General features: G+C 38.9%; 1 protein-coding gene across 3 annotated transcripts in view; it reads right to left on the bottom strand.

Annotated features, from left to right (window-relative positions):
* The window catches only part of tnr (tenascin R (restrictin, janusin)), a 404554-nt gene that overhangs the window by 248816 nt on the left and 128623 nt on the right, over positions 1–27115 (bottom strand). For all 3 annotated transcript variants that reach the window (XM_057857035.1, XM_057857036.1, XM_057857034.1), the window contains exon 2: positions 13946–13997. The gene's annotated coding sequence lies outside the window, so the exon portion shown is untranslated. The remainder of the gene's footprint in view (positions 1–13945; positions 13998–27115) is intronic.

A 27115-nucleotide genomic window follows, 5' to 3' on the forward strand; every position in this document is an offset into this window, starting at 1 on the left:
TCTCACATTTCTGCATAACATCACCATCAAATGTGATCTGATCTTTGTCAAACTCACACAGATGAAAATACAGTGTCTGCTTTAACTAAAACCACCCAAACATTTATAAGTTTTCATACTTTAATGAAGTTAGAAACCAAACAATGACAGAAAGGTGAAAAATAATTAAGTGAACCCTCTGCCTAAGAAGTCTTAAAAGAGCAATTGAAACCAATTTTTACCAGACAATTTAAGTCAGGTGTGTGCCCAATCACTGAACAGTGGTTTAATGCTGCCCTGCCCACTAGAAAACACACACCTGGTAAGAAATGTCTTGATGAGAAGCATTGTCTGATGTGCATCGTGGCTCGGTCAAAAGAGTTGTCTAAAGACCTGCTATCAAGGATTGTTGATTTGTATAAAGCTGAAAAGGATACAAAACCATCTCTAAAGGTCTGGCTGTTCATCAATCGACAGTCAGAGACGTTGTCTACAAATGGAGAATGTTTGGCACTATTGCTTCTCTCCCAAAGAGTGTACGTCCACCAAAGATGACGCCAAGAGTTCAGCTCAGAATACGCAGAGAGGTAAAAAAAACAACCCTTTAGTGTCTGCTACAGACTTATAGGAATCACTGCCACAGTCCAATATCTCTGTGCACACTTCAACTATATGTAAAACTATGGCCAAGAATGTTGTTCATAGGAGGACCCCACGGAGGAAGCCACTGCTGTCTAAAAAAAAGTGTTGCTTGTTTAATGTTCACAAAAAAGCACTTACACACTCCACAGAAATATTTTGTGGACTGATGAAACCAAAGTTGAATTATTTGGGGGTAACACACAACGTCATGTGTGGAGGAAAAATGGAACAGCTCACCTCACATCAACGCCTCATCTCCACCGTGATGCAAGGTAGAGGGAGCATCATGATTTGGGGCTGTTTTGCTACCTCAGTGCCTGGACACCTTGCAATCATTAATGGAAGAATGAATTCAAAAGGGTTAGGGTTAGGTCTGTCAGACAGTTGAAGCTAAAAAGAGGATGGATGCTGGAACAAGACAATGATCCAAAACATAGAAGTAAATCAACTTCAGAATGGTTTCAGAAGTACAAAATACACATTCTGGAGTGGCCAAGTCAAAGTCCAGACTTCAACCCCATTGAGATGCTGTGCCATTACCTAAAGACAGTGATTCATGCAAGACATCCCAGGAATCTGACTGAACTACAGTAGTTTTGGAGAAAACCATGGGGCTGGATTAGTCCTGATCGATGTGCCAGACTGATCTGCAGCTACAGGAAGCGTCAGGTTGAAGTTATTGCTTCAAAAGGAAGGTGCCACAAAATATTAAATATGATCGTTCTCTTCCTTATTTTCCCCTTTCTGTCATTAGTTGCATACCATCCTCATTAAAATATGAAGTCCTATAAATGTTTGAGTGGTTTTAGTTAAAGCAACCACTGTCTTTTTATCTATGCGATTTTGACAAAGATCAGATCACATTTGATGGTGATTTTTACAGAAATGAGAGAAATTCCAAAAGGTTCAGATACTTTTTCTTACCACTGTAAATACATTCAGTCATGAATGAACAATTAAAAGCAGGCCAGCCCGGACCTCACTTCTCAAGTGCCCCAAGGTGCCTTCGAGAAAATTCAGTCCAGACCTCCCGAATCATACACTTTTTATTGTTCCATATGCAAAAAAGTAGGCAGATGTCATTACACAAGTTGAACCTGTAAGGGCAACCATGTAGCTCACACCAAATTCGAAATTCCCTGGACATCTGTAAAGCACGATTGAAAAACATCTTTGTGTGTTACAACAACCTTGGTTTGGGGAAAGGCTCCTACTTCTTTTCTTACTAAGAATAATAGTCATAGGACACAGATGCCCACCAAACAAGCTAAACACAGTAATATACGAGCAATGAAGGAATATGTGGCATGTGTGAATAAATAAATATATCTAAACTATTCATTTCAGAGACGAAAAATGTGTTAATCCCGTTTCCCATAATTTTAAGAGAATTTTAGGCGTATAGTTTGACAGTATGGTTTCTACCTTTACAGTTCGCAGCCTAATATTAATGTGAAAGGGCAGACACACGGGACCTTTACACTCATGCTAATAATCTGCGATGTCGATAGAGTTAAAAATTGATTAAGTGCCAGAGGGCAGGGCCACTGAACTAATTACAAAACCAAAGCAACTCAGTGTGTTAAGGTCATTACAGCTAAATAATCCACTGTTGTACTGACTACATTATAGCTATCACTGAATGTGATCAGCACTGTTCTAAGGAATGACAATTTATTTTAAAATGATGGCTTGCTAAATGTTGAAACGGGGCAATGCAGCTCTTACTACAACAAATCCACCATAGTTCTACATGAAGCATTCTAATGCCAATCATCTATTGTGATCTATAATCATCAATCTATCTATAGTGGTCGCTGCGATGAAAACAATATCAAAGCAGCATATAGAATATTTATCTCACTAACCGTCAATACACAATTTCTACTAAAAGTTCATCATTTGTGGGGGGTTTTAAGACCCAAAGAAAGCAATGCGGTGAGAAAATAATTGTCACCGCTCTACACAGTCTCGTTACGGTTGCTGCTGCCACAATGTAAGACCATTGCCATTCATCAAGTGCTGTCCACGAGTGTTCCACTCTGCTAAAAATAAACGTCTTCAACCTTCCAGTAATCAGGATGAGGTTATAATGTAGGTACAATGCACCAAAAAAAGGCAAGACAAGCAGTGACCCCTCACTGAAAAGTACAAATGACTTCTTGTCTCATTACCCAAGCAAATCACATTACATATCCTTTGGAAACCTAATCGAAATGCAGCACAGTGTAGACCTTTCTGTTACAATCAACCGTTCTATTTATATTTTTCTACAGTGTGTCTGAAGTGGTTTCTTTCCATCTCTTTGTCCACTTTCCTACTAAGTTTCTTTCATTTTTGTGTGCCCCCCTGCCATTCCTTCTGTACCTCCCCGACTGAGTCTGTCTTTGTCACATTCTCTGCTGAGCAGACAAATTTAAGTGGAAGCTAAGGACACAGCTTTGCATTATTCAAACTCCTCACAGGAACAAGAGTCGCAAATTACAGCAGGCAAATTCTGATTAAAGCAGTTTGCTGAGACGACAATGGGAAAAAAGTAAACGCTGGAAATGACGTGACAAATTTATACAATTATATAGAAGTAAAGAGGTCCAAGTTAACAACTTGGATATTATACTTCCCAATCGTTTGAATACATTTATAGTCAAATGTAGTAACATTATTGTATTGCTGTGAGTGAGAATTGTCTATTACTGTATGTATTATCTTTCATATGATGAATAATTTTTTGTAATACAGACACGTTTCTGAGGTACTTCCGCTTTACTTCCGCATTTCTGCTTGCGACATCCGTTTTACACGTTCTCCATCCAAAACAACAGTGGAACTGGAGTTGCATCACTCATCAATCTCCCTCAAAAAAGACAATTTGGAAATATCGCACCCATCTACCATCATCATGTAATGGGAGGACAACATGTTCATGAGGGCAGATGTGGAACCAAGCCCGTGCCACCATAAAGATTAGGTATTTATGTAGCCATGTTGCTGCTGGTGTTTTGGAAGGTATGTTCTTCCTATCCCTGCATTTTCATGTGTCCGGTGTTCAGAAAATACTAAAGCTGAAATCTTGAGCATTAAACCACTTGTTGTCTTTGATATTTTTATTATGATGATGATTGTAATCATGATGTTAAATATTATTGTTTAATATTATTTACTACAACTACTGTACTGCTGCTGCAACACATCTATCTGCTGCTGGCCTGTTGCTAATCACAATTTAGAATGGCACAATTATGTAAACGCATAAATGCAAGTGTTACAAGCTTTTTGTTTGTTTACAGGTGGAAAACGCTCTTAGGCAAGGGAAGACAACTTGATGTGCCTCACAACAACACTTACTGTACGTTGATGGAAATATATCAAGATGTTCTACTATGATGATGGAACACTCAACTTATGCTCCACCTTCGTTAATATTTTTCGAATGATTTTATAAATTGTGATATATTGACCTGTTTTGCACATGCACCAATCGTTTTAAATAAAACAAGAAATGGAATGATATTGTCCAAATGTTTTATTGCGATCAATATCTGCAATGAAAAAGAATGACATACTATCTTTGTTTATATGTACATACCTTGTAGTAAATCCGTGTCAGCCCTTCTGCATTCGGCGACTGAAATTTTATGCGTAATTCCACCTTATTTTGGTCACTCAAGTTGCCGACGTATCAATCTACACCTTACATTAACACAGGCAGCAAAGGTTGTTATAATTTTATCCACGAATGATCAACGAAGTGATAATAAAACAAAAATACAATGTTTTAGATAGATATTTGGGTTTAAAGCACATCACACTGTTTTCGATTTAAGGTGTATGGCAAGGTAGATCCACACTGCCGCAGTGTAGCTACTAGCTGGTCGCTGGTCAAAACATTCCAATTCCAGCCATATATATATGCGCTTGACGCACAGCACAGAAAGTCTCAGAGTCTCATCTACGTCGTGCTGAATCCATTTTGGGATTTTCCGTGGGTTTCCCTGGTTTGATTTTGCAGTTTTAACTTTGTCAACACACTGCTTACTTCAACCGCACTTCATGTTGTTCTGTCCAAACCGAACGTTGAGAGCAGAAATGATCAAAGATGGCGCGCCCCATGTTTCGCTCAGGAAACTTGTCTATAAAGAGAGAAGCTTCGGGGAAAAAAATTCTTTAAAATTTTCCTGTGCTGAATCTCGAGGTACCACTGTACTATTAATATCTGAGTGTAAAACATCAGCAATAGTGACGTAGTGCACTCAAATTAATGTTAATCTTATTAGGAGATATGAACTTGTACGGGCGATTAATTTCATACGAGCTTAAGCTCTCACCATCATAAAATCTACATAAATGTAAAAGTGGGGTTTGAAGGGTTTTCATTCCTGTGGGAAACAATTTGAAATGTTTACAGCATTTCTCTCTATGAAGGTTCAAGTTAAGAAGACCTTTATTTTAACTTTACATGGACTTGCACCACAGAAGCTGCTCCAAATTAATGAGTTTTGCACTGCATAGTGGTACCACCCCCCACCCCCACCCAAAAAAAAAAGGTGGCGCCAAACTCATTGAGGGAGACAAACTGATTAAGGCAAATCACCTTCTGACCTTGTGATCACCAGAGGGAGTTTAGGTTTGAGATTATGCCCAATGTGAACAAACATTTTACCAATAGCCTCAGGTTATCTTTTCGTTTTCTCCAGGCTAGATCGATGGTTCTCAATTGGGCTTCCTGGACTGAACTGAATGTGCCAGCTGCTGCAGTTAAACACTCGCATGAACAACAATAGACCTGCCTTTACACAAAACAACACGAGTTTAAAAAGAAAATACTGTGGTGTAAATATATACACCAATCTGGCAGACAAGAGTGTCACATAGACGTCATTCTTTTGGCTGTATTTGGGACGGAAAAAGCGGCGCTCAAAATCAATAGGGATTTGCAACAGTCAATGTCTGGGTTCCTATGAGAAGTCATTACAAAGGCAAACATGCAGCTCTAAACTCTCCCTCCTGTTTGACGTTGTGTGGGCTCGACTAAAAGCTTTTCACTCAAAAAGGTTTTGTGGAGTAAATCTCTTAATATACTGCATGGAATGTTTTCAATCCTGTCCAAGTTGAAATTATAGTTGCCTTGTCTGTATTGTCTGTAAAGGTTGCTCGGCCTCACAGTTAGAAAGCATGCAAACATCATATATACTGTATATATTTTTGTGGGGTTTTTTTGCGTGCAAATGTCACTTTTTTTATCTTTTAATCTTGCTATATGGTCATTCACTGGTTAAAAACACAGAGGGGTTGTTGTTTTCGTCCTCGATGATGATAGCGAAAATATTTCACCGAAGAACAATTTTTTCATTCCAATGACGAGTTAAAAAACATTTCTTGGATGACTAAAATATGAGACCAGTTTTCATCTGACAAGACTACAACGAGAAAACTACAATGTCATATGTCCACAAATCGTATTTCTTATTGTACATGTAATACATCAGCCTGCATCACTAGAGTATTTGGGTCATGTCACTCATAGATGTGATGTGCCCCTCCCCCATCACTGGCGTCCTTTCAAGGCTCCAACTTGCTTATTTTGAAGCACATGCTAAGATAATTTTTCTAACTTGGCAAGTGAGAGTATACAATGTTGCTTTAGTCTTTAAAGGTCTGTGCTGAGTGTTCATCACCCACTAAATCTAACTTGTAGCATTAGCATAGCATTCACTTTAGTATTAGCATAAATTTTAGCATGGCAAGCGTCCTCTTAACTTTAACTAGACTTTTTTTTTCTTTTTTTTATACAGTTCATGGCGTCCAGTTGAGTATAGTTAATTGAAAATAAAGCACTGTTTTCTGGCAGAGTGTGTATTATCATCGCGTAGTTGCTGTTGTCCTTGTAGACGCTGCGATAAGTGCTCGTCTGTCAATGTTTATTTAAAACTGTTGGAAATCTTAATTCATTTATTTATTTTTGGATTATAAGTTTTTAATTTTACAAAAAAATAAAAAAATAAAAAAACATTTTGAGTGAACATCGACTAAAACTAGAGGAAATTTGTTTCATCAAATAGACGAAGACTGACAAATTTTGAAATGACTAAAATATGACTAAGACTAATAGGTATGTTTGTCCAAAAGACTAAAACGAAAATTAAAAGGGCTACCAAAAACAACACTGGCTGAAACGCTCAGTGGTACCTACCTTCTCCTCTTTCCCTGAGCTCCTCCTCGAAGTTGAAGTGTGCTGCAATGCTTCCCTCCCCCTTGCCCTGCCTCCCCTCAAGACAAGTTCCAGGTAATGCTACAGATTAGTCAACATTTAGGGCTTCGGCAGACTAAAAGTCGCATGAAAAACACAGACAACATGATTTTTTTTTACTCAAATAATGTTCCATGGGGGAGAGGAGGGAGGGTTTTTTTGTTTTGTTTTTAAGCGACAGAGTCCCATTTCCAGCCATTTGAGGCAGTCATAATAAAAAGACTAGTTTAGATTAAGTCATGTATGAAATGTATAGCTTTCACAAATCTACTCAAGGTTAAATTGTTACTTAAATATGCTTGAGAATGAGGTATTAGTCTGTGGCGGTGTGGCTCAATTGTAGAGTAGTGGTTTCCCCCAACCCACAGGTTGTGGGATCGATTTCCCACCTCGGTGACCTTGTCTAAGTATCCTTGAGCAAGATGCTGAACCCTACGTTGCTCCAGATGCTGTGTCATCACTATGTAAATGAGGATACAGTGCTTTGAGTGCCTTGAACAGTGGAAAGGCATGATACAAGTGTATTAAATTTACCATTTAAAAAATAAGTGATACCCCACCTTGATTTACCTGTAATTTGATCGTGTTTTTTTTCTCTAAATGTAAAGGATTAAAAGTTAGGTGGAGATTTTTTTACATTCTGATTAGATAACAGTACATGCATCCCGTTTCTCCCCAAGCCTGATAATGAAAAAGTTCATAAGATTAATTGACAGGATGTTTGTTCCTTGGAATTTTTGAAAAATGTCACTATTCTGCACATCCTGTAACTCACTGCTCCTCTTATTACATGTTGTAAATCATTGGTAAAATGAGCAACTATGTAGGAAAGCGTCTGACATCACACGATCCAATTGCTACATACGTGACATATAACATGACAAGAGCCACAGATCATTAGACAAGGTCAGCCTCAGATGGCATGCCGGATAAAATAACAAGAACAACTGGAGGTGTGGTGCCTCAACAAGGATCAGCAGACAATTCCCTGAAGGGCTGGCCAACACTCGCAGCATGGGGACAACGAATTCCAGTTAAGCTACAAGCGTATGTCATAATAAAAACCAGAGGACAATACCACTGGTATATGAAAGCAGCCAGATAGTGAGAAGTATGGTATATTTGGTTGTAAACACTAGTGTTGCACAAACATTTATACTAGATTTTGTATGGCATGCCTGATGACATGACACGGGTACGGGGCCGATTCTTACGGGGGCTTATTTTCAAACACTTAAATATTTACAAAACAAAAGCTGCTACCGACCTAAAACCAAAACAGGCACCTACCTTAGCCATATACAGTATGAGTCTCCATGAGCAGCGGCATCAAAAAATTCTGGTGAAAATTCTTGTGAATAAGTGCTTAAATAGCCGAATTCTTCATAGATATGGACGTAAAACAGTCTTGATTCTTAGTTAAAAGCAAAGAAACCGTACAGATAGCATTTATTTTACGTATATTGACGAAGTACCATGCTACTATGTTAGTGAATGAGGCTAGCTGCCGCCTGGCATTAAAGGAGCTTTTCTGGTGATAATTCTTGTGGATAAATGCTTAAATCCCTGAATTCTTCATAGATATGGATGTAAAACAGTCTCGATTCTTAGTTAAAAGCAAAGAAACCGTACAGATAGCGTTTATTTTACGTATATTGACGAAGTACCATGCTACTATGTTAGTGAATGAGGCTAGCGGCCGCCTGGCGTAAAAGGAGCTTTTCTGGTGATAATTCTTGTGAATAAATGCTTAAATCCCCGAATTCTTCATAGATATGGAAGTCAAACAGTCTCAATTCTTGGTTAAAAGCAAAGAAACCATACAGTTATGGTTTATATTACGTATATTGATGAAGTACCATGCTGCTATGTTAGCGAATGAGGTTAGCGGCCGCCTGGCGTAGAAGGAGCTTTTCTGGTGAAAATTCTTGTGAATAAATGCTTTAATCCCAGAATTCTTCATAGATATGGACATAAAATAGTCTCAATTCTTGGTTAAAAGCAAAGAAACCGTGCAGGTAGCATTTATTTCGCGTAAATATTGCCAACTATGAGGCTAGTCAGGTATGAAAATTAGACGCCTCCATGTGTAAACAACGAAGAAAATTCCTGCGAATAAATGCTTTAATCACGCATGCATGGTACAAAAAATATAATATTTACATTGAATCCCCGAACAAATCACTCCTGAGGCAACCCTTCCTGTTTGTATGCAGTACAGCATTCGTAGTTAAATCCAATCGTAAGTAAATTCAAGTTTAAATCCGACATGAGCGTGTGCCGTCTTCGGCTATTACTAAATGAAGCTCGGCTCCCTCTGATAAGGCGTGACGCAAAGAATGACAAAATGTCAGGTCAATAGATTTTTTAAGTCTATGGTATGGCAATAAATAAAATGACATAATCAATATCGGAGTGTACTAAGAAATAACGCGATGATGCTGCGCAACATGTACTTATCGATTCGCTCACACTACCCAAGATGGCTGCCAGTCGTGCAATCATCCTTCTGCTGTTTTAGAAAAAGTTGTCCAGACACAGCACTATTAAAGTGCATACAATGGTTTAAATCGTAGCTGCAACATAGGACCTTCTCGGTAATGATTGGGGAATTTTCCTCCTCGCAAACTTCTCTCTCTTGCTGGCTGCCACAAGGCTCTATTTTAGGGCCTGTTCTCTTTGGACTTTATCTCCTACCTTTAGGATCAATTATATATTAAAAAAAAAAAAAAACATATCTCTTTTCATTTTTATGCCGATGACCTGCAGCTGCGACCCAACGAACAAACTGCTCTCACTAAATTGATGGAGTGCATATCCGATATCCGAGAGCAAAACTGATTATATTACTTTTGGCACACTTTCTATGATCAATGCCCCTGAGCCCAACTCTGGCACACTGGCTCCCATTTTTAAGACACACGTTAAAAATCTTGGAGTGATATTCAATAACAGGCTCAACTTTGAAAAACAGACTAGTTCTGTTGTAAGAGCAAGTTTTTTACAGCTCTGTCTCTTGGCCAAAGTGAAGCCTTTTCTTAGTCACCACGACCTTGAAAAAGCAATTCACGCTTTTATAAGCTCAAGGCTGGACTACTGCAATGCACTTTATGTTGGTCTTTCCAAGTCCTCACTTTCTCGTCTGCATCTTGTTCAAAATGCTGCTGCTCGATTTTTAACCGGTACACTTAGACATGAACATATTATCCCCGTGCTATCATCGTTCCACTGGCTTCCAGTCCATTTTATAATTGATTTCAAACTTGTACTGTTTGTTTTTAATTCTGTTAATGGCCAGGCTCCTTCTTATTTATCGGAAATTTTAACCCTCAGTAACTCAGGCAGGACTCTTCGTTCTATCGGCCAGCTTCTTTTGCAAGTTCCGAGGTCGAAACTTAAAGAGAGGGGAGACTGATCATTTGCGGTTGCTGCACATAGGTTGTGGAATAGCCTTCCCCGTGAAATCTGCACCACTACAAATCTAGGTCTTTCTAAGTCTCGGTTAAAAACACACCTTTTTACACTCGTCTTTTCCCCAGATTAGGGTAGCCTGGTTTTATTTTTTTAAGGGTTTTTTAAATGTTTTGGGATTTTATTCGTTCTATGGTTTTATTTGCTGTCCGTATTTTATCGCGATGCGGTTTTTATTTTTTTCTTAATGTCATTGTATACTACTTCCCTGCCTTTTATTTATCTTGAGCCATGTTTGTCTTTGTTGTAAAGCACTTTGAGGACCTTTCGGGTTTTGTAAAGGGCTATATAAATACATTTGATTGATTGATTTGATTGATTCCGCTGTGAACTTAAATTAGTTCATAACTAACAGACGACCAATCCATGTGAAGTAGGAAAGTGGAACATTCATTTATTTGCTGCCAACCCACGCACTTCTCATGGACTGGACATCTACCGCCGTCAATGGTAGCCAAAGAGTTAAGAGGTGTCTGACCAAGCCATGATTGACATACTTCACATTCAAGTGAGTATGCAGAAATTTAGTATTAATTTTTTTATTCGGTAGTATTTATTGTCATCATCATCGGTATCATTGACAGTTGCAAAATGTGATATGAGTAGCCCGAAGAAAGAAAGAACCAAAGAAAGACAAGGGCTGACGGGAGAAGCATATGCTTATCAAGACCCGTCCCCCTGCAAACAAGGACGCACAAGCAAACATGGTAGAGTTACATACATTACATTACATGACCTTTTTTTTTTCACATGAATTTTCTTGCCAAAAGTTATTGATTTGCCATAGCACTTAGACAATGTTGTCGATTATTGTGAGTTCATCGATTAGGGTGATTGTCAGATTTGTGTAGGGAGGAATAGCCGAGGGAGTCATGGAGGCCCACCTCATAACGACATTTTGTATATTTAAATGAAAAATAAACAACAACAAAACGTGGTATCAGTGGAGTAATAGCCTATATCACACAGGAAGGTATCGGGGGTATCAGTGCAACACTAGTACCCACACCGAAATGTTGAGCGGTTATGTTTACAATTTGGGGAGAAAAAAAACTTGACCGCCCTGCAATCAAACAAACCAAAACACTACAGTTCATTTTATACAAACATTGGCAAGTGTGAAAAAGGGTTTAAGTCTCTCTAAAGCCACCAAGAAAGCATCTTGAGACAGAGCAATATTGGAGAGATTAATGGGACACAGAGACCAAGGTGCCGGCTAATCAACCAGATGAGGCCGTGGTCATCAAGATACAGAAGAGAGCCATGTGATTGATGGAGTAATCCACACCAAGTCAACATGAAGAAAGAAGCTAGGCTGATACCAATCAGCAAGAAAGAACAAGATTGAAAACTGAAAGCTACACTGGAAATAAGAAGAATTGGCTCTCAAACTGTAAAAATGTAGCTGCAATCCTAAAATAGGTCTGTCTTCAGGAACTCGCAACCTCTGTTACCCGTAGAACAAAAACAAACTGAGACGCACAAAAGAATCGGATTAATAGCAAAAGATGCTGCAAGGCATAGTGATCAGAGTGGAGTTTTTGCTTTGTTCTTGGCTTGCTAATTCTTGACAACTGCGAGAAGGCAACTTGTCTGCCCTGGGCCATCTCTGCAGCTAACGATGACACTGTAAATGAAACAAGTGTTTGAGGGGGAGAATTGGAAAAATGTCAAACATTATCTTTAGATTCACCTAAACCATATCCCTACAAACCAAAGGCCAATATAAAACAGTCTAACAATAAAGAAGTATATTCTTCCATGGTGTGTTATATACTAGTATATACTAGTATATATGGCGTAAAACAGTCAGGTGACTTGAAGTTCTGCTCTGAGACCCCCAATTTGGCCAAATTTCAAAATTGTCCGATATGCACGTGTGATACATCACTGGAAAGCTCAAAATCCCAATTTTCTGGGGGAAGAAAATTTTTCAACAGGAGGGCATTAAAGAAAAAAAAAATTAAATAGCGAAACCCTATCTGGAGGTGAGAGCACACGAGAGCAGAATTAAAGCCGCGATGATTTTAACGAGATATTATCGCGTTTTTACCTTGTTTCGATCCAAAAACTCCATGTAGCATGTATGACTGACAGCCAAGACACAGCTGTGAATGGCCGCAGCCGGATTTCTTGGGGATTTTATGGGTGAAACATGGTAACATAACAAGGGTCGCAATGTAGAAATCGCAGACATCGAGGAGTGGTCGAGATTTTCTTTTTTATATAAATGTTATATGTTTTATTTTCAATTTTTCTTTGCTTGGATCAGTCATTTATCATCTAAAATATCGGCGAAAATGCGACAGTAACAAAAAAAAATACAATTTAGCGATAGTTATGAGGTACATATCCGTGACTTTTTTACAGACACCATTCATTCATTCATTGTGACGTCATTCGTTTAAAAGTTTAAAATATGCGAGTGAATAATTTTTTTAACTCTTTTTTTTTTTTTTTTGATTAAACATTACACATCAATTAATGATTCTAAGCTAAAAATGAGAGAATTTTGAATAATAAATATATTTCATTACCTTCGTTTTTTGGCAGGGTTGAAACAAAAGGGGTTGCGCGATGTCTGTAAAAATCCCAAAATGGGACACCCTTGGTAATTTTAGGAGGTATCAAAACCTCCTGGTAGTTCTAGTGTTAAATGCCTCATTGAGTGAGTTCACTCAAATTCACTCACGCTTTGACACTCATGCTGCTGATAACAGCCTCTCTCTCACACAATGAATGAGTTCGCATAGCACACTTCAGACTGTTTTACGATGATTAACGCATTTGGGCCTTTGATTGTAGAGCTACCGAGGCTTCCCTGGCCAGATCAAAGCAGCAAACCTGTCAATCATCGTTAAATTTAAGGCCCAAACGCCAGCTGCACTGGTGACCAAGAAAAACAATTGGGTCGCACTGGTTAGCAGGAGGGAGGGTAAGAGACTGTACTGAGCGTGAAGCAGAAAAACGTTAAGTTTTTTAAAATGAAAAAGCCGATCCTTTCCACCCTATTTCGATTCTCTGAAAAATGGCGCGATCAGCGACAACCCTAATTTATATCATGCCGTTTAATCCAGGCTTGCTGTATATAATAAGCATCCAGAATCTGCACACTTGCTGCTTTTATGAAATAAAACAAAAGTTTACATGTTAAAAAAAAAAAAAAAAAATTGCATGTCCAGCGATGTGAGTTTTGCTAATGCACACCTTGCGATGGGGATGTTCAAATGATATATCGTGTCGGCCGAATGGATACCATGTCTCTCATAGGAAATGAAGGAGTTCACAATAGAGTAAAGTGTGAAGGAAAGTATCTGAAAGTGCCCTTTGCCAACAAGTACCATCCCCTTATCTTACTTTAGGGCCTCAGGGGCCATGGACTTTTTTTTTTTTTTTAGCCTCAGATGTAATACTATCTCAAAGAGTAAGGGGAGAAAAAAAATCAGCACTGCGGCACAACCTGCAGCTAAAAGTTCAAGCTGCTGCAAGCTATTGCAAAAAGTTATATCAGCAGTGATTTGTAATCTGAATTAATGCGGGCAAAAATACATTTGAAATGAAAGCTTTTCCAGCCGTAAGTGATGTTTATCTGAAATTGAAACTCACCTTGAGCACAGCAACAGGTTTGTTCTTGTGGTGTTGGCTCAATAGGTTTTGCCTGTTAACAGAAAAGAGAAAACTGGATGTTTCAAATGTTTCAAGATTATGTTTGTGATGACAGTTCGACCGCAAGAGGAGAAAAGGGAAACAATAAATTCAAGCATATCATCCACAATAAACAAATGGGATGTGTGTTTCTCACAAATGTTCAATTTCCCCCAGCTTCCACAGAAATACACAGCTTGTAACCACATTAAAGCACTACATTTAATAAAACGAGGAACGTGTACGACAGATAAAGAGCGAGGAAAAAGAAATCATGCTCATTTGTAGATTTCGGTCGATATGTATCATCTCTTTTCTTGGAAACGACTCATAAAGCCCGTGTAAAGATGGCCCCATATCTCAGACTGAGAAAATAAAAGGTCAGCATCTGACCCCATTTATGGGAAAATAAACCAAGATAAGTACTGCAAGGTTAGTGCAATAAAAAAAAAAAAAAACAATAAATGGAAATACAGAAATAACCTGATTACAAAGAAATGTTTTTTCCATGCAATATTTTTAGCTCAAGACTAGAACAAAAAGTATATAAGTGGGCAATTACATGCACTTAACCTTTTACAGGGCACTAATTTAACTCATTGGCGGCCTAGGCCTGAACGATATTGGAAAAAACTATTGCTGCGATTTTTTGGGGATTTGCGATATATTGCGATATTATATTGCGATATTAAAAAAAAAAATGTATATATATATTTTTTCAATAAATTTTCAGAAGATGACTTAAATAGCTGTTTGGAAAGACTTTAGATGACTCACCATCACCACAGTGTACAGTCATCCCTTGTTTTTCACGGTTAATGGGGAACAGAACCTACCGCGATAAGTGAAAAACTGCGAAGTAGCGCACTCCCCCCCATTTTTTTGTGTGTGTGTGTGTGTGTGTTTTTTGTGCCCAATGTATTTATTCAGATTTAGCATTGGAAAGAGATACATAAAAGACATGTTTTTTTCTCACTCCCCCCCCCACAGTGATTTTTAAAATGTATATAAATAAATGGTTTTTAAGCACTTCAAATGTCATAATTATGATAAGTTTTAAACATAACTGTCCAACCAAATCATTTTTGAACAAGAATAAAGTACTGTAGCAGATAAATGCTTGGCTTTATTAAATGCTTCTGTTTATCTACTTTAGCTGTGACCGTTGAAGTGACATGTAGAAATTTCCAACTCCTCATGATCACTTCTGGCATTTAAATGTCTCCAACGTCCTCACAGTACACACATTCATTCCAGCGCGGCTTCCTTGCAACTGTTTAAGAAGTTAAACGATGATTGACAGACGCCCGTGTGAAGTCTGCTTCTTTGGCCAGATCAAAGCCATCGTTGTGCCAGTGACTGAGAGGATCAAAAGGCTGGGAGAAGGAGGGTAGGAGGCTGTGCGCAGACCAGAAAGTGAGGCGTATGTGGATCAAAAAAAATGAAAAACTATCGCACGTGCTTGCGATGGGACTATCGCGCACACGCACATCGCGATGGCGATGTCTAAACGATATATCGTTCAGGCTTAGCGGCCATTGACGGTGCTATCACAGGCAGGGTTTGACTTTTGCGGAAGTGGGGGCAGAACAAGTTGATGACCAGGATTCACAGTGTCATCAATAAAATTAACTTATATATATATGGCGGAAAACACAGACAACACTGAAAAAGCCGTTTCTGCTCTTGCACTCCTCTTTAAAAGAAACTACTGTATTTTAAGTCAAAACAACTGTTGTGTTTGATAGAACAATATGTCTATATGCTGCCATACAGATTCATGGCGCACAAGCCCCCAAATAATTTTTAATTTGTCCATTTTACCCTGAAAACCTCCGTTTACAGACGTCGCACAATCACTTTTGTTTCAACTCAGCCATGAAACGAAGGTAATTGATTATATTTATTATACAAAATATCTGTCGTTTTTAGCTTAGAATCATTAATTGATGTCTCATATTTAATTTAAAAAAAAAAAGACTTTAAAAAATTATTCATGCGCATATTTTAAATTTTAAAAATAAATTAAGTCACAATGAAAAAAATGGCGTCCGTAAAAAGGTCACGGATATCTACCTAACTGTCAATTAATTGTATTTTTTTTGTTACTGTCGCATTTCCCCCAATATGTTAGATGGTAATCGAAACAAAGAAAAATTGGGGGAAAAAAACGTTTAAAAGGGTAAATATATTATAAAGAACTCCTTGATGTCTGCGATTTCTGCATCACGACCCTTGTTATATTACCATGTTTAACCCATACAATCCCCCCAAAATTCGGCTGCGGCCATTCCCAGCTGTTTCTTGACACTCGATGATACATGCTACATGGAGTTTTTGGATCGAACAAGGTAAGTACGCAATAATATCTTGTTAAAAATCATGCCGTCTTTAATTCTGCTCTCGCGTGCTCTCACATCCAGTTAGGGTTTTGCTACTTAATTTTTTTTTTTAAATGCCCTAAATGCCCTCCTGTTCAAAATTTTTCTTCCCCCAGAAAATAGGGATTTTAAGCTTTCCAATGATGTATCACACATGCATATAGGACAATTTTGAAATTTGGTCAAATTGGTGGGTCTCAAAGTGGAACAAGTCACCCGAGTGTTTTCCGCCATTTTATATATATATATATATATATATATATGATATATATACACATATACATATATACATATAGATATAGATATAGATATATGTATATAGTAACTTAAGTACTGATCATGCCTCAAAAAAGTAATCTAGTTACTAGGGATGGGAATTGATACGATTTTTACAATTCCGGTTCCATTATCGATATTGCTTAACAATTCGATTCTTTATCGTGTCTCTTATCGATTCTAATTTCGGGAAAAAGAAGAACACACATTTTGACTGCCATCGAGTTTGTTTAATCAGAAGTCACAACCTTACAAACTCACAACGAGGTCAAAAGAGGCCCAAAGCCTCAATGTTAACTGTGGCAATAAGTGGCAAATGGACAAGAATGTGTAACATTTTACTAAAACATTTTTCTAATAGAAATAAAAAATATTGGTATATATTGGCATATAGGTCGTTGTTCTGCCTTTGGCAATATGTGTTAAAGCAGGGGTCCCCAAACTTTTTCCTGTGAGGGCCACATAACTTTCCCTTCTCTGATGAGAGGCCGGGGTCAGTTTGTAGCAGAAAAAGTGTGACGATTGCAGGAGTGCGTAAATGTAAAAAAAATATTGTTTTTCAGAAAGCCACAATCAAATAACCCTCTGTGGATTCTTCACGGAACAAAAGTAAAATAAAATGAAAATAATAATATAATAATAATAAATAATAATAGCACTATTAATTAAATAGATAATAACCAAACAACCCTCTCTGAGTTATTCACTGAAAAAGGCCAGGAAATAAATAACACTACTGAGGGAGAAAAAAAACAAAAAAAATTCAAAATGCTCTCTGGAATTGTTCAGGGGGCTGGACCAAATATGGAGCCGCGGGCCGTAGTCTGGAGACCCCTGTTTTTATTTACCAGTATATTGCATGCCTTTTAGTTTTTATGGTGCTTTCACGCTCAAGTGGTGGCGCGCTTGTGCTTCCTCACGCGAAGAAGAACGCGCTCACGTGAAGAGCGCGCTTACACGCGAAGAAGAAGAAATACCGCATCCAAGCGAGTGAGCGAGTTAGTGAGAAAGGGAAACACTGCCACGAGCCTACGTTCTTTTTTATTGTTTGTAAAATATCTATAGAGGCAAGGCCTGTATGTATCATCTTCTGTGTTGTTGTTGTGTTTCCACTCGCGATCGGACACTTAAATCCAGTTGTGTAGTGGTTTAAATGATGTGCTAATGCTAGCGAACGCATGCTAACTGTTTATTACTGTGTTAGCAGCTAATCATCGCCGATTTACATTGATGCAAACCTGTTTGTTACTGGGGACGAAATTGATTTGTTTCATTTCTATTTTTAGTTTCAAGTGATGGTTGAATAAAGTCAGTAAACTTTACCAACGTCTTCTGCATCGTCATTTGGGAGTTTAGCTATCTGTATAGCCAGGAATGAGCCTTAGCGTCTCAGTGAGGACAGTGCAGTCTATTCCCTCCCGATGCAGTTATCTCCACCTTGCAATGACTGCAAGTCGCTTTGTTGTAATTTTTCCTCGTGAAGTGAAGACACACTTTCGAGCGTTCGAACCTACGTGCTGTCATTGTTATGTTTACGGCGGCAATGCTCGTGCTAAACTATCGTAACCTTTCATTTTCACCCTTTTTCCTGGTGAAGTGTAGCCAAACTTTGGAGCAAGTGGTTCTTGGCGCTATGCTAGTTTGATGCGTCTGGACAACAAGACATGTCACGACGCAATATGCGTCTTTAGAGATTGTTAAAGGGATCGTTAAGGCTTTTTCATTGTGATGTCGAGGCCTCGAAACACTCGGAACCGGTTCGGAATTGGAATCGGATTTCGATTCCCATCCCTACTAGTTACTGTATTAATTACTTCATTATCAAAGTAACTGTTACTTTAAAAGTAATTTATCAGTTACTTTTTACCAATTTTCCCACTTTGCTGCCTCAACATGACAACAAAAAAATGTCATCTCACATAATTGACTTTCCGATAATTGAATTTAAAGGGAAGATCAGAATTTGTCAAATAAGGCTTAATCTTCGATTTAGCGAAGGTTTAATTAGTCGATGGAGTTGATTTCAACCACCATTGACTTGTGCTAGCTACTCCGTAGCCCTGAAACTAACAAATAACTGAGAAACTGCATGGAATTTGTTGAAATCAACTCCACGGACTAATTAACAACGATAGACGTCCAATTCGTTTAAACTGTTAATGGACGTCTAGCATTGTTAATGGTAGCCAGTGAGTTCATTAGCTTTCACAATAGATGGACAATTTCCTTTCTATGTGTTACGAAACATTGTGAAAACAAGCTCAAAAGGTTTTTCCGTGTCCTGTTATGGTTGCTTTCATGCTCCCTCCTTATAAGCATCACACGTCACAGGTGTTGACAGCACAGCCACGCAGCTCGCTGACCTTCTACCAGGCGACAAACCTCACATCTATTTGTCCTCGTTACACAGGGGCCTCCGACCGACCGCCGTAATTCCCCCGCCCGTCCCTCAGGGGGCTCTTTTCCACCCCTGGATTCCATGAGTCATTTTTACAACCGCCACTTTCGGACCCCGCCGCCTTGAGCCATCTATGCTTTAAAGCCAGCCAGGCGAGTAAATCTGCCAGATTTAATTAAAACAGCTTCTTTTGTATTGCTTCCGTGCCTTCTTTCCACTTCTCCCTGACAAAATACTACCACTGGAAACCTTGTGACACAAAAGGACTAACCCTTGGACAAATGGAGGTGTACTTTATGATGATATGGCAAAAAGGGAACCACAGCTAATCCTATAGTTGCTATATTTTTTTAATGTCCTTGGTAAACTGAACAACTGTAAAGGTTACAGATACAACTTCTATGACACGACAGCATAATTCTCCAAAGTAAAAAGAGTTTTTAAAAATCTTCTCCTTTTGAGTAACTTTTACACTAGAATAAATGTGTTATATAGGGCGATGTCAAACCTTGCCCTTGCCTGTCACACTCCAGCCGCTCCGAGAAATTAACAGTTTGTGTAGCCGGATCAATGAGGCTCATTCACGTCGTTTTCCTACAATACTGTTCAGGGACTTTGACTTTGGTGCCATCGATTAGCTGATTTATTGCTCGCATCTGTCGCCGGCTCACACAGAATCTCAAGCTGCTCGTTAAAGGACAATGAAGGGAAGCGACGAGAAGAAAACTATGGAGACCGAAAGGAAGGTGGTAAGATATATGAGTTTCTAATACATGTACTTCAAAAGCAATTTTGTTGGAAAAGAACAAAAATAATTTATTTTGTAGAAATTCAGACAAAAGGAATGGAACGGCTGCAAATCTATTTGTTACAGCAGCACATAAAAGTATGTATGATTCCTATAAAATGAAATCTCTATAGTTTATATTGTGGACAATACATTTTGCGTCCACTATTAAGTCCAACACAGCATGTTGGTCTAAAGTAGTTCTTTTTTCCCCCGTCTATTGAAAAGGAAAATAATCTAAGCAGCGCAGAGGCAAGTGCATATCTGTCTTTTTGTTTTGTTTTTCTAAGATTACATTAAATGAATCAGAAATAGTCCAAACTAATGGTTCCCAACATGACATTTAAATGTGCCAGAATGGATCGTTGGCTATCCAATTACAAATAATTGGTCTGAAACTTTTGTATTTGCTACAAATAATGGTGTAAAGTGGCATGATAGAAAAATGAATCCTCTCCAATAAGACACACTGTAATAAATATTGTCACTTCTTGGGAAATTTATGATGTTGGGCAGTATGTTGTTGCCTTTTTTTTTAAATAAACTGCTCCAGATGATATGTATTGCACAGCTGTGTTCTGTTATAGTATTGTATAGTATTGAGAGCTTTGACACCAAGGGACAGCAACCCATGGATCTTTAAAACACATCCCTAACGCAGCTCATTTATTTATTAAATAAATTAATATTTGATTAAAATATATACTACCAGGCTCACACTGCAAAAACACACGTCCTTAATTTACTAGAAATAAGCTAAATTATCTATATTATCTTTATTATCAAGTAAATTTTACTTAGATTACTTGAAATAAGAAAAAATGCTAGCTGAAAATAAGCTTAAGACTTATTTTAGGCAATCAATTTGTATATTTAATCATGAAATAGCTTTGAAATGTCAAAATGTTCTTAAATGGAACCTTGGACTTAAAAGACTTTCAGGCTCTGATAAGCCACAATTGTTCTCTTTTACTAAAATATGTTATTAGAAACACATAAAATATTGCCATTGATTAAAAAAATCTATAATATTTAGTACATGTTTTTGACCTATGTTGGGCGCCATGTTTTAAGCAAGCAATGGACGATCTGGGTGATGACATAGATTGTCTTGGTCACTTGACAAATACTACCAGGTTACTGCAATTCCTTCTACGCGGCGAGACGTCCAACACATGCGCTGATAGGTTAAAAGCGGCGAGTACTTATTATTAGAGATGTCCCGATCCGATATTTGGATCGGATCGGACGCCGATATGGGCAAAAAAACGCGCATCGGTGTCGGATCGGCCGACACGGAAAAATTCCGATCCAGACTTTCGATCCAGTTTTTTTTTTTTAAGTCTGGTCCGGGTTTTCCAGCGCACCGATTTACATAATCCATTCCAATTTTTGCTTCATTTTCCCTAAAATCTGGTACGCATTTTACGGCACACCTTCAACACAATACATTTACATTACCGTCTCCCAGTTTACCGAGAGACTTTATCGGTAAAAATGTCAGCTGTGTGGGATCATTTCACCTTAAAGGACGACAAAGACGAAGAGGCAGAGAGCAACATATGCCACAATAAAGTCAAGCGTAGTGGTAAAGCTGTAAGAAGTTTAAATGCAACCAACCTAATCAAGCATTTAGCGAAATACCACCACAAACAATATGAGGAGTATGTTAAGAAAACTGAAGACAAAAAGAAAGGTCCTACGCAACTAACACTGGCAGAAACTTTTGCTATGCGTGACAAACTGGCACTCGACAGTCCCAAAGCCCAGGGAATAACAAGAGTCATTGCCGAAGAATTCATTCTGGATGACGAGCCATTACCTCACGTGAGTAAAGACGCACCATCCAACACTCGATTCGGCCGCTGAAGATTCGAGAACGATTCACAAACATCCAAATTCCGATTACTGAAATATGTCAAGTAAAGCGGAACTAATACACAGCGCGGTCTTCGGGACGCAATGAGAAACTGACCGCATTGCTTCCCGAAAGTAAACATAACTTGTCCCAGACCCGGGTAATGCCAATGCTCAACTCACGGCTTTAGCTCAACTCATGCCGCTGGATAAAAAAACAAGAATACCTGACTTCTGCTGACAGCCGCAACAAACTACCTCAACATCTTTTTACTGGAGATAATAGGTATCATATGTTTATAGAACCAGATGCTACACGACAGACTCGACTGTGTTAGCAACATTGAAGTACTGAAAACCAGATGCGTTAGTAAACAGCCGCCATCTTAAAGCAGAAGACTTCCCTAGTAGGCTGTTGTGAACCTTCCAAGCGAACCTAATTAACTTTTTATCTAAAATACTCCTAAATCGGCAAAATCTTGACTTGAATCTATCTTCAAAACAGTTTTAAAACTTTCACATGTCGAAAGTAGACAGAAGGGAAATTATGGAATAATGGGAGCAATTTTAACAACTTTAACAGTTGATTCGCAAAATTAAATGAATTGAATGTAGTTTAAAGCTGCTGATACAGAATGGGGACTTGAGTATTTTATTTACTATTTTAAAATGTTAACTTGATACTGAAATAGTCGCTTATTTACACCTGAGAGGCTTTTTATACAATTATTGTAACTAATGCACGAAACATTAAAAGCATCTAATAGCTTGTGGGGTTTGTGGGATTTTCCACTGAGGTTGTTTGATAAGTGGTTTAAATCTGCCCTGCCCACTATAAAACACACACCTAGTAAGAATTGTCTTGATGAAAAGCATTGTGACATGTGCATCATGGCTCGGTCAAACGAGCTGTCTGAAGACCTGTGATCAAGGACTGTTGATACTGAACTGATAAACAAAGTCAGTACTTTAAATACTGAGGTGTTTTTCAGTGGACCCATACCCGTGCCCAGGCTGGGGGATGAAAGTTTCAGCAGAGTGATGATGCTCAACAAATGGCTCAAAGCTACATGCGCTGGACAATCGATGTACTTCATTGACAATTTCAACATATTTTCAGGGCGCAGGCATCTCTTTAAAAACGATGGCCTTCACCTAAATAAGTCAGGAGTGCGGTTACTAAGCAGCAGCATGTTTTATCTCTTGAGGCACAGACAGTCTGCTTATCTCGAGGAAAGGAGGCAAGCTGTCCCAAAACATCTGATAAACATTGAGGCTGGTGAGCACGCAGGATCGTCTCCTCCAAAAATGGAGCCTACAATCGCTGAAGGAGAAGTGACTAAGCCAGCACTGCCAGGCTGTGACCAACCCTCTGCTGAGGCTCCACTGCCTCAACGGGAGGAGACCCTGGTAGCAGGTGATCGACCTCCTTCAGACGAGACCCAAGAAGCGGCTCCATCAGCTCAACAGGAGAAGAACCACCTGACCATGCAATCCTCTGCTGACGAGGCCCCATCCAGCCTCAAATCCTCACACTCCAAGACGCCAACACGCCGCCGACTCCAGGATAAGGCCCCATCCAGCCCCAAATCCTCACACTCCAAGACGCCACCACTCCGCCGACTCAGTCAGGCTAAGGCCTCATCAAGGCCTAAATCCCCACAGTCCCGGAAGCCACCCCGCCGACGACTTAGTTTGGATGGAATAATGAGTCAACCTGGTCTGGACTCCATGGATCTAAATAGCAAGGTTAACCAGTCTCTTGATCTCCTCAAGTTCATGTCTTCGCTTCCACCCTGTACCTGTCACACCCGACAGGTGCCAGGGGAAGATGGCAACAAACCAACCAGCCTCCCCTGGAATTCTCTCGGGGCAAAGCCAAAGCACTACAACTCTGGAACTACACGGTATTATCCTTCTACGGAGGAAGCCATGTTTGCGACACCAATATGATATGCACCGGGTCCAGGCCGTGACAACATTACAAAGACTGTTCTGTCCCAGCAAAAGCCGGGGCCCTATGGAGTACAGTCTGTATGCTCAACAATCCCAGTGGTGATAAACAACACAAAAAGGGCTAGATTGGTGAGAAATAAAAAACGTTTAATCAACTCTGCCAACCTGTTAAGCATAGTATGTCATTCCCAAAACTCACCAGTGAATCCAGTCTGGCATCTCCAATTGGCTCTGCTAAATATAAGATCTTTAGCTGGCAAATCTTTCTTAATTAATGATTTTATCAGCAAACATAACCTTGACATGATGTTCCTAACAGAAACTTGGTTAGATAAAGATAAGAGCTCGACAGTTCTGATTGAGGCAACCCCCACAAACTTCAATTTCTTTAGTGTGCCAAGAACCCATAAGAAAGGAGGTGGGGTTGCCAGTCTGATCAGGGACAGTTTCCAATGCACAAATATTTCATGTGGTCAGTTTGATTCCTTTGAATATATTGTCATTCAGCTAAAAAGCCCTTGCAGAGCTGCCTTGGTAACACTTTACAGACCACCAAAGTATAACACAATGTTTTTTGATGAGTTTACCAAAATGCTGTCTTCTGTCTGCATGGACTTTGATTGTGTTGTTCTAGTGGGTGACTTTAACATTCATGTTGATAATCCTGAAGAAGGATGTGCTATAGAGCTTTTAAATATTTTGGATACATTTGGTTTATCTCAGCATGTCACAGTTCCAACACATAACAGAGGGCACATACTGGATTTAATAATATCCAAAGGTCTTAACATCTCTGAGGTCACAGTGAATGATGTTGCTCTGTCTGATCACTACTGCATTATGTTTAAAATGACCACCCCTGTCCATCCTCTGAAAAGGGAAACAGAGGTTATTAGGAAGCGTTACATAAGTGATAACACTTGTGCGTTATTCACACAGGCCTATGCCTCACCATTAACCCCTACAATAGCTCCAGTGGAAGAACTTGTAAATAGTTTCAGTTCCAGTGTGGTGACTGTAATTGACACTATTGCCCCGATTAAGACAAAATCTTTGTCAAGAAAGAAGAGGTCACCCTGGAGAAATGCCATACTAGCAAAAGCAAAATTGTAGACGAGCAGAACGCAGATGGCGAAAAAACAAACTCCTAGTTTTTTATGATATCTACAAAGACAGTCTTCGCAAATACAACCAGGAACTGAAAAATGCTAGACAGTCATATTTTTCAGAGATCATTAGTAGAAACACTAACAATACCCGCACACTATTTTCTGTTGTTGACAAACTGACAAACCCACAAGCATCAATACCTCAGGAATTGGCATCTGAGGTGTCCTGTAATAATTTCGCAGCATTCTTTACACACAAAGTACTAAAGATTAGACAGACTGTGTGCAACTCCAGATTAACAAATGTTACACTAAATGCCTCCCAAAATGTCCCCCACGTCAATCTTAGACAGTTTAGCCTCTTGGACTATGCCACTTTAACATAAATTGTGTCGAAATTAAAGCCCACAACATGCTGCCTTGACATCCTTCCTTCAAACTTTTTCAAAACTGTTTTTCATTGCATAGCCCCAGACATACTTCAGATTATAAATACTTCTCTCCAAACAGGAGAGTTTCCTCAGACTTTAAAAACTGCAGTAATAAAACCTCTCCTAAAAAAACCTAATCTGGATGCCTCAACCATTAGTAATTACAGGCCAATATCAAATCTGACATTCCTGGGGAAAATTATCGAAAGGGTTGTGTTCGAACAGATCCAGAATTATATGATGCAAAACAATCTTTTTAACTCATTTCAGTCTGGATTTCGACCACAACACAGCACCGAGACTGTGCTTATCAAAGTCCTAAATGATATTCGTCGGAATACCGATGCAGGCAAATCATCTGTTCTGCTACTATTGGATCTCAGCGCCGCATTTGACACGGTTGATCACAACATACTACTCAGCAGATTGGAACAGTGGGTAGGGCTTACTGACACTATTCTTCAGTGGTTCACATCCTATCTACATGATAGGGATTTCTTTGTGTCAATCGGAAACCATCAGTCAGAACGAACCAAATTCACGTGTGGAGTCCCTCAAGGGTCAATTCTTGGACCACTCTTATTTAACATCTATATGCTTCGGTTAGCTCAGATAATGGAACAGTATGACATCTCCTATCACGCCTATGCAGATGACACACAACTGTACATTTCTGTGTCCTCGCATGATTATAGTCCCTTAGTCACCCTGAGCAAATGCATTCATCAAATCAATGAATGGATGTGCCAGAATTTTCTCCAGTTAAATGTGCAGAAGACAGAGGTGATCATTTTTGGGCCAAAAAAGGAAAGGTCAAAGATAAGCAGCCAACTTAGCACAATGTCACTTACAGCTACAAACCAAGTCAGAAACCTTGGCGTAATTATTGACTCAGACCTAAAATTTGATAGCCATTTAAAGTCCGTCACTAAATCCGCTTATTACCACCTAAAAAATATAACCAGAATTAAGGGGCTTCTGACTCAACAAGACATGGAAAAACTTATGCATGCATTCATTTTCAGCAGATTGGACTATTGCAACGGTATATTTACAGGTCTTGATAAAAAATCAGTCAGGAAGTTGCAGCTGGTACAGAATGCTGCAGCCAGAGTCCTCACAAATACAAGGAAGCTGGACCACATTACACCAGTTTTGAAATCGCTACACTGGCTTCCAGTAAGTCAAAGGATAGACTATAAAATACTACTGCTCGTCTACAAAACACTTAATGGCCTTGGACCAAAATACATGCTTGACTTGTTAGAGTCCTATGAGACATCTAGACCCCTAAGGTCGTCTGGAACCGGTCTTCTGCATGTTCCAAGAACAAGAACCAAGCAGGGTGAGGCAGCATTTAGTTATTATGCTCCTCACCTCTGGAACAAGTTACCCGAACGTCTGAAGTATGCTCAAACTGTTAGCTCTTTTAAATCAGGGCTAAAAACGCTTTTGTTTAGCACTGCATATCTATAACTGTCTATATATTTCAATCTACCTGCTTTCTATTCCTCTTGTTTTTATCTCCATTGCTGATTTCAATTATTATTATTTGTAGTAGTTTTTGTTTTATTTTTATCTTATTTATTTATTTTTATTCTGTGATTAAATGCGATCTTTTGTCTTCGTTTCTACGTTGTGTTGATTTAAATGTGATTTTTATGATCTTCATGTGATGTAAAGCACTTTGAATTGCCTTGTGTTGAATTGTGCTATATAAATAAATTTGCCTTGCCTTGCCTTGCCTTGCCTTGTATAAAGCTGGAAAAGGATACAAAACCATCTCTAAAAGTCTGGATGTTCATTAATGGACAGTCAGAGAAGTTGTCTACAAATGGAGAGAGTTTGGCACTGTTGTTTCTCTCCCAAGGAGTGGCCGTCCACCAAAGATGATGCCAAGAGTTCAGCGCACAATACTCAGAGAGGTAAAAAAAAC

The sequence above is a fragment of the Corythoichthys intestinalis genome, chromosome 14, assembly GCF_030265065.1.
Source record: "Corythoichthys intestinalis isolate RoL2023-P3 chromosome 14, ASM3026506v1, whole genome shotgun sequence".
Taxonomy (NCBI): Eukaryota; Metazoa; Chordata; class Actinopteri; order Syngnathiformes; family Syngnathidae; genus Corythoichthys; species Corythoichthys intestinalis.